General features: G+C 39.9%; 1 non-coding gene across 1 annotated transcript; it reads right to left on the bottom strand.

Moving 5' to 3' along the window:
* Window positions 1-4,512: 4,512 nt before the first annotated feature.
* Window positions 4,513-4,585, bottom strand: TRNAF-AAA (transfer RNA phenylalanine (anticodon AAA)). The gene has a single exon. It is a non-coding gene; the product is annotated as a tRNA-Phe (tRNA).
* Window positions 4,586-9,739: the final 5,154 nt, after the last annotated feature.

The following is a 9,739-nucleotide window of genomic DNA, read 5'->3' as shown; positions in this document are numbered from 1 at the left end:
GAAGTTTGGGGACTGGTCTATGGGGCAGCAGCCACAAAAGCTGCGATGCAAACATGTGTACAAACTCCTTTCAGGGAAATACTGGTGACTTAGAGCCAGCTTCAGCTAGAAGGAAAGGGAAGTGTCTGCAGGCTCCCCTGGTTTTCAGTGATGACCACAGCAAGTCCCTAGATATGTGCTAAATTAGCAGCCTGACCTCCAGGCAGCAGCTTCCAGAGTATGCAGATGGGCTCCTTTTAGGGAAAGCCTGGGGAATGAGTGATTTTTCTCTGCTCCGTCTGTGCTGGCAGAGGAAGAAGAGCCATGGTGAGGGCTTACGGACATGTTAACAGTTGCTCACTTGTTTGCTATATTCTCGTGGGTCTCTTGATGAAAGCCTCACTGACTTTCAGGGCTAGGTGTTTGGGGAATCCACCCCCAGGATGGAAATCATAAAAGCTGGGACCACTAACTGGGGGGTCCAAACTCTTAGGTCCTCAGGGGGAAGCTGGCAGTTGGGAGTTTGCTACTGACTGTATGTTAGTGTGTTGGGCTTTACGGCAAGAGTCTCAGACTTTCCATTTCATTGTAGGTATTTTTTTCACTTATATTATGTGTAGGAGTTGTTCAGCTACTTTCTGGAATTTTCTCAGAGGTAACTGCTCTGTGTATAGCTATACACTTGTTATGTCCGTGAGAAGGAGGGATGCTCAGGAGTCTCCTGTATCACCATTTTGGTCAGGCTTCCACTTACGCTTCTTCACCTTCCCATTTTCTCTCTTATGACCCTGGTTTAAGCTACCATTGTTTGTCTCTTTTGTAAAAGGTCTAATGTACTGAAATGTAATTTACATAGCACAAATTCTCACATTTAGTTTTGCAGTTTGGTAAGTTTCAGCAAGTGTAAATAACTGTGTAACAACCACCACAACTGAGACACAGAACATTTCTGTGACCCCAGACGTTTCCTCATGGCCCTTTGCGGTCAGTCCCCCACCCCTCCCCATCAGTGCTAATATCTGATCTGTTCTCTTTCTCTACAGTTTTGCCTTTTTAAGATTTTTATAGAAGTGAAATATTAAAGTGTCTAGCCTTTTGTCTTGGTGCAGGTAGCGGTATTTTGTTCCTGTCAGTGCTGAATAATGTTTTATGGATATACCACAGTTTATCTCTTAAGCAGTTAATAGACATCTGGGTTATTTCTAGAATAAATAACTATTTATAAAAAAGTTTCTTTAACGTTCTCATACACGTCTTTGTAGAGACAGATTTTTTTTTTTCGTTTGAGTGAACATCTAGCAGTGGAATTTCTGGATTATTTGTTAGGTGTATGTCGACTTCTGCCAGAAACTGCTGTTTCCCAAAGTTGGTGTATCATCGTGCAATCTCACTAGCAGTGTATGATTGTTTCACTTGCGCTGCCTCTTCCCAACACTTGGTATTTTCAGGTTGCTTTTCTTTAACGTTAACTGATATTAGTACATGGACAGTAGTGTATCATTGTGCTTTTAACTAGTAACCAATACGTTGAGAAATTTCACATGTGCTTATTTCTCCACCTGTATTTCTTTTGTAAAGTATCAGTTCAAATATTTTATAATTTGTTTTAAAGAATGTGGTATTTATCTTCTTTTTTTTTTTTTTTGAATTGTATGAATTATTTATATATGCTGAACCAGTTACTTTAAGAGGAGGTATGTGTTTTGCTAACAAGACTTTGGCTTATTTCCTTTCCTAACAGTGTCCTTTAAAGAGTACTTTCTAATTATAGTGAAATCCAATTTATTATTATCCTATGTAAGAAACCTTAATTAAACTGAGGTTGTGGGAATTCCCTGGTGTCCAGAGGTTAGGACTCCAGACTCTCTCTGCTGAGAGCTCACATTCAACCCTTGGCCAGGGAATTAAGATCTCACAAGCCTGGAGTCACACCCAAAACAAAACAGAAACCCAACCTGAGGTCATGAAGATGTTCTCCTATGTTTACTCCTACAAGTTTTATAATTTTAGGTGTTGAGATAATGCTAGAAATGAATATTTTTGCTTAAGAGGTTAATTTTTTGCAGGTCATCACTACACCTGGATCTTCTCTGTTTTGTAGGAGCTGATAAGGTCTTAATATCTATGCTTATTTATATTATCCCAAGAAAACATTTGCTTCCATGGTAGGCATAGACCAGAACTGTCTTGTTTGACTCTCCTAGACATTGTAAGTAACTAATTTGGAATGTCTCTAGTTATAGTTATCTAGACTCAACTTGACTGCATCTGTGCATGACACATCTCTGTCATATGAGCAGTGAACACTGAAGCAGATGATGCTGGTGGCACAATGACAAATTAGATCCAGGTGACGTGACCTGGTCGCTTCTCTTAAGTACTAATGGTAAATCATGTTGGATATGCTTTCAAACCTTCTCTATAGAAGGTGGTATCCTTAGTCTTCCCTGGGAAAGGAAATGGCAACCTTCTGTAGTATTCTTGCCTAGAAAATTCCATGGACAGAGGAGCTGGTGAACTATCAGTCCACGGGGGCTCGGAGGGTCAGTTGGAATTGAGCATGAGCACCATCCATACTCCTAGTATTATAGTATTGTAATAAGTCATGCTTTCCACTTGGTAACATTTTTCATTACCAGAACCATAAGATACTGAGTAACAAAGGATGAATGATGACTTTTTAAACATATATTTGCCTTTTTTATTTTTTAAGATGCCAAAGCAGATTTCATGATGGTATGTATAGAACTTAATTTGATTTTTAGAGTTTTCAGAAAACTGGAAATGAATTTCTCTTCTGGTTGGATATCTGTTGAGTTGTTAGTTCCTCCTCCCATAAATTTCCTCTCTATTTATTCTGTGTTATTCCACATGGATTCTATAGATTTGATTTAAATTGCACCAACTTGCACAGACATATCTACCCTAGAGAAGTTTGACTCTTTTAACATTCTACTCACCACTAATGTTTCTGTTTCATTTGGGCTTTTAATTTGGATGAATTCCAAATTACTATTTATTCTGATAGAAACACTGCTAATTACACAAAGCATCTTAATAAAGAATAGAAACACAATTCAGAACTTCCTCCTTATAGTATTCTAATACTTAGTGGCTTTCAAATAGCATTAAGGAACTTTTATCCTATATCTATTATCCCATGCTATTAAAACTCTTGCTACTTGATGTTTTTCTAATGTTGAGCAAACTTTATTTATTTACTTTTTTATAGTTTTTTAATTTAAATTTATTTATTTTAATTGGAGGCTAATTACTTTACAATATCGTATTGGTTTTGCCATACATCAACATGAATCCACCATGGGTGTACACGTGTTCCCCATCCTGAACCCCCCCTCCCACCTCCCTCCCCGTACCATCCCTCTGGGTCATCCCAGTGCACCAGCCCCAAGCATCCTGTATCCTGCATCGAACCTGGACTGGCGATTCATTTCATATATGATATTATATATATTTCAATGCATTCTCCCAAATCATTCCCCCCTCTCCCTCTCCCACAGAGTCCAAAAGACTGTTTTATACATCTGTGTCTCTTTTGCTGTCTTGCATACAGGGTTACCGTTACCATCTTTCTAAATTCCATATATATGCATTAGTATACTGTGTTGGTGTTTTCCTTTCTGGCTTACTTCACTCTGTATAATAGGCTCCAGTTTCATCCACCTCATTAGAACTGATTCAAATGTATTCTTTTTAATGGCTGAGTAATACTCCATTGTGTTTATGTACCACAGCATTCTTATCCATTCATCTGCTGATGGACATCTAGGTTGCTTCCATGTCCTGGCTATTGCTACTTGATGTTTTTCTAATGTTGAGCAAACTTTAGATTCAAGGACTTATGGAGAGTTCTTGATCCTTCAGATAAATCTTAAATTTCACCAACTAGAAACACTTAAGCAAACATATTGGCTTGCTGCTAAGGTTTTAACATAAGTCACCAGAGTTGTAGTGAAAATAAAGGAATAACTTTTATTTGCTCAGTCCTGACATTTCTCAAAGTTTGTTAGTCCCTCAGTCATGTCCAACTGTGTGTGACCCCATGGACTGTAGCTGGCCAGGCTCCTCTGTACATGGAATTCTCCAAGCAAGAGAATGCTGGAGAAGTTTGTCATTTCCTCCTCCAGGGCATCTTCCAACTCAGGAATTGAACCCAGGTCTCCTGCATTGCAGGCAGATTCTTTACTGTTACTGGCTCTTTTTCTCTTGTTCCCATCTTCATATTACTATAATCGATTGCATTACTTGCTGATTCTTCCTCCCCTCTTTTTATCCACACCCTGTGCTTTGTTTTGAAGTATTCCATCAAGAGGTGAAGTATTTTCCCTGCCTTTTTATTCTGAGTTTAGGCATGTGACTAGCTTAGGCCAATAAGATATCCATGAAGTGAAGTTGCTCAGTCATATCCAACTCTTTGAGACCCCATGGGCTGTAGCCTGCCAGGTTCCTCCATCCATGGGATTTTCCAGGCAAGAGTACTGGAATGAGTTGCCATTTCCTTCTCCAGAGGATCTTCCTGACCCAGGGATCGAACCTGGGTCTCCCGCATTTTAGGCAGACGCTTTACCATCTCAGCCACCAGGGAAGTCCATAACTGTGATGCAAACAGAGACTTGAAGGAGAGCTTCCAAACTGTGTTTATTCTCCTGTGCTTCAGCCATTGCCATGAAATGCCAGCCTCAGACTAGGTTGCTGGTTCCAGAATAAGGGTAATAAACATATGAAGCAGAACCCAACTGACCCAGCTAAAATCAGTCTAGATTAGTTTACCCTCAGATGCATGAATGAACCCAGTGTAGATAAACTGAATTTTGCAGACACAGAACAGATGTTTATTGCTATGTAATATTGAGATTTGTCATTGTTCCATAGGTATGTTTAGAAAAAAGCTGATATAATCACCAACCAGGTTAAAAATCTTTTATGGGTACAGAACCTTTGTTTTATTCATTTTGCCTAGCACTCAGTAAAGGCTTATCTAATATACACCTAGATGACTTTGTGGGTGTGTGCTAGCTAAGTCGCTTCAGTTGTGTCCAATCTGCAACCCTAGAGATCAAACCCATAACTCATGTTTCCTACACTGGCAGCTGGGTTCTTTACCATTAGCACCACCTGGAAAGCCCATGACTTCATCAGTAACAATCAGTTGAAAATAATTTTTCTCAAATTTTTGTGTTGATATTCTGAGAGATCATGCTAATAGCTACAATTGAATGTCACAAAATCTAATGCAGAGGTCCATTCAGTTACTAATCTGTAATCAGTCATCACATTTTTTTCCTCCCAAGATCTCCAGGGATAATTTACATGAGCCTCTCTCAGTCCCTGACATAGTTGATATTTAATAGCTCTTAATAGTAAGAGGTTGTGCTGACAAGGATAAGTAGCCATCTCAATGATCTGCAGATCATAAATGAGCAGTGCATGCAGCATTTTTTATACCCCAGATCAACATGGGCAGTAGCATTTTACTTCAAGCAGACTGATCAGATCAGATCAGATCAGTCACTCAGTCGTGTCCGACTCTTTGCGAACCCATGAATCGCAGCACGCCAGGCCTCCCTGTCCATCACCAACTCCCGGAGTTCACTGAGACTCATGTCCAGGCAGACTGAAGAGGGAGCTATTTTTAATCTCACATTCTCCTGTTTTTACCCCAAAGAAAATATCCTTATCTTTTTCCCTATTAAGTGCTGTTCTTAAAAATGGATCTAAATGACAGATAAAGGAGAAATTGCAGGTAGTACTGCCTCTCATGAGGAGGTTTGTATATTAACATTCATTCATTTTTTTGTTCATTAAATTGTGCTGAGTGGCCATTCTGCCCAGCACTGTGAGAAGTGTTGGGGATGTAATGGTGACCAAGATAAACATGATTTCTTCCTCCATGGAGCTCTTGACTTGGAGGTGGGGGCATATGGGAAGAGATAGACACTGAACAGGAGAAATACATGTGTGAGAAGGAGAGGTAAAGGGCATATTGGAGTGTATGGCCAGAGTTGCTAATCTGATCTGCAGAAGCAGGGAATTCCCCTGGGGAGGTGATGTTTACACTTGAAGTTGGAGTTGGCCCAAGAAGTATCAGAAAATCATTCCTAGAAAGGCAGCTGTTAATGGAAAAGTCCTGGGAGAGATTGATCACAGTTTGTTTCAGGAACTGAAGGTAGTCTAGGACCACTGGAGTCAAAAGAGGGGGATGATCCTGGATGATAACTTGAAAATTATTCAAAGTTTTGTTTGTCAGAATACTGTCTAAGAGAAGTATTTAGATTGCCTGGGATGCTTGTTAAACAAGCAGATTCTGGAATTTTCCCCTTTATTAGATGCTTAGAATCTCTAATCAGAGCCTCTGATCTGTATTTATTTTAATAGGTTCATCCAGCAATTCTTATGCCCCCCACCTAAATTTTGAGAACCACTGGCCTGAATGATTAACAAATAATCAAAGGTTGTTCCTGTTATACTTTTTGTGGCTGGTCTGGTAGTCATTTTTATACAGCCCTGTAATCATTTATATGATCTACTGCTAGATTCTCTCATTATCAGGGTCTTTATTCTTAACCACTGCAATTTAAACACTATATTTATTGGCAGTTCCAGATGATAGATAAACATGTGCTAAGATGATATCTGTCCACATCTGACTCTTCCAAATATCCCTCAATTTACCACTAAATGGATCCTCAGAAAATATCTGTGATGGTTCCTTTAAGGTTCCTGTGCACATTTTGGTTAGCATTACAAATTGGCTGTCCAACAGAATTAGGTAGAGAAACTATGTATCAGATCCATGATGCATTGTGAATAATTGACTAGCCACACAGGTGCATAAGATTGAAAATGTGTTTCCTTCTTTTTGTGAGGAATGTGTATTATTAAAATCTGGTGGGGAGGGGAAGATTCCAGGGATTTCTTTTCATCTTTACAATAACAAAATTTTATACATAGTTCATTATATGGCTTATCATGTAGCCAGCATTTTCTAAATTCCTTGACATTACTGTATTAATGCTATCATCTATACCACTGTTGCCCTGAGAAATAGAAATTCATTCTGATAATGATTGTTACACAATATTGGCTCTCTTTTCTTCTTTTCTGGAGATGGGCATGGCTACAGCATGGTGCTCCAGTCATTCTCCCTAAAAGCACTCTGCTCTCTCACCTTGTAGCTTTTGTCACAGTTGTAGTGATGTAATAACTTATATAATCACTTCAAGTTTGTTACCATCACTTGATTATAAACCACAAGCGGTCAAGATTCATGGTAAAGTTTAACTTACACTATGTACTTAGTACAGGTAGATGGTTGATGCATAGTTGTTTAATTAACGAGTGAAAGAAAGTGAAAGTGAAGTCGCTCAGTTGTGTCCGACTCTTTGCGACACCATGGACTGTAGCCCACCACGCTCCTCTGTCCATGGGATTCTCCAGGCAAGAATACTGGAGTGGGTTGCTACTTCCTTCTCCAGGGAATCTTCCAACCCAGGGATCGAACCCAGGTCTCCTGCATTGCAGGCAGACGCTTTAACCTCTAAGCCACCAGGGTTGTTCTAACTAAAGAGTAGGTGAACAGAAAAGAGTGGGGAACCCTGTGTTTCCTCCACTCATTCTTCTCCAGGCTTTCCTCGTCCACTGTGCAGGATGGGGGCCTATGAGGAGGCAGAGGGACCCAGGTAATTAGCGCCTCTCCCCTCCTCCGAACCTCTGCTCAGTCCAGACTCAATCCCTCCCCCTTTGGCTCTGGGTGTCAGATGTCCTGCCACTGTGGACATACACAGATGCTGACATAATTTACTCTGAAGCTAGTGAAGGTTTTAGTGAACTGCCAAATAATTGCTGCCTTCTCATGTGGCCCTGATAGCTCAGTTGGTAAAGAATCTGCCTGCAGTGAAGGAGATACCAATTTGATTCCTGGGTTGGGAAGATCCCCTGGAGAAGAGATAGGCTACCAACTCCAGTATTCTTGGATTTCCCTTGTGGCTAAGGTGGTAAAGAATCCGCCTGCAATGCAGGAGTCCTGGGTTCAATCCCTGGGTTGGGAAGATCTGCTGGAGAAGGGAAAGGCTACCCACTCCAATATTCTGGCCTGGGGAATTTCAGAGTTCCAAAGAATAGCAAGGAGAGATAAGAAAGCTTTCCTCAGTGATCAATGCAAAGAAATAGAGGAAACTAATAGAATGGGAAAGACTAGAGATCTCTTCAAGAAAATTAGAGATACCAAGGGAACACTTCATGCAAAAATGGGCTCAATAAAGGACAGCAATGGTATGGACCTAACAGTAGCAGAAGATATTAAGAATAGGTGCCAAGAATATACAGAACTATACAAAAACGATCTTCATCACCCAGATAACCATGGTGGTGTGATCACTCACCTACAGCCTGGGATATGAATGGGCCTTAGGAAGCATCACTATGAACAAAGCTAGTGGAAGTGATGGAATTTCAGTTGAGCTATTTCAAATTCTAAAAGACGACACTGTGAAAGTGCTGCAATCAATATGCCAGCAAGTTTGGAAAACTCAGCAGTGGCCACAGGACTGGAAAATGTCAGTTTTCATTCCAAGCCCAAAGAAAGGCAATGCCAAAGAATGTTCGAACTACTGCATAATTGCACTCATCTCACACACTAGAAAGAGGAAACGTGGAAAGGGGGAGGAAAAGAGAGGGAGGGGGGTGGCCACTTCTCTTCTCCCTGCTGCTGTGTGTCTGTCAGTTAATAAGAATGAAAAAACTTTTAATCAAAGTACTGCTGCTGCTAAGTTGCTTCAGTCGTGTCTGATTCTGTGCGACCCCATAGACGGCAGCCCACCAGGCTCCCCCGTCCCTGGGATTCTCCAGGCAAGAACACTGGAGTGGGTTGCCATTTCCTTCTCCAATGCATGCAAGTGAAAAGTGAAAGTGAAGTCGCTCAGTCGTGTCCGACCCTCAGCGACCCCATGGACTGATGCTCACCAGGCTTCTCCGTCCATGGGATTTTCCAGGCAGGAGTACCGGAGTGGAGTGCCATTGCCTTCTAGGTTACCTTGAAGATACGGGACTCAAGAAACACAGCGGCATGATTATATAAAACTGTGTATATTTATTTTAAATCCTGCATTTTCTTCCCTGGATTTCAAGCACAGCATGTTGAATCCTAGCCACACAAATAAATATGATATTTCTTTTTCTTTACTCACACATGAATTTGAGGTGAGAATGGGCACCAGATTAAATCCTTTTTTTTTTTTTTTTCATCCTTAAGAGTATTTCAAGACCAAGTTAGTTGCTTTATTAGTTTTTTCAAATATTTGTTCTCTCCTCAAAAATATGTATATTATTAGTCATTTTCATATTTTTTACAAAATTTTTAACAGTTTCTGATTTCTAGGTTGATTGAGTTTCAGTAAGTAAATCATAGTAGTCTAAGTATAGTCCTTGAAAATCAGATTAAAGGGCATTAAAAGCATTAAATGTAAAAATTGGTAGTGGAAGAAGTTTACTGCAGGTTAATGAAATGGATGTAACTTAGTTGAAAAGAAATAAAATACCAATTGAAGATTACTGTTCTATTGTAATCCTTCTAGTAGACATTAAATTTGACTTTCTAAAGGTATTTTTTAATTCCTATCCACCCCTTTCTAAATGAGTGAAAATTTCATGTTACTCTAATACTATGATGTGTATTTTGCAAAAAACATAAATATAGTTATTACTACAGCTATTCCTAATGAAAATTTTTTTTTGGTCAAAA

Source organism: Bos javanicus, chromosome 2, assembly GCF_032452875.1.
Source record: "Bos javanicus breed banteng chromosome 2, ARS-OSU_banteng_1.0, whole genome shotgun sequence".
NCBI classification, from domain to species: domain Eukaryota; kingdom Metazoa; phylum Chordata; class Mammalia; order Artiodactyla; family Bovidae; genus Bos; species Bos javanicus.
This window is presented reverse-complemented; position numbering and strand designations above follow the sequence as displayed.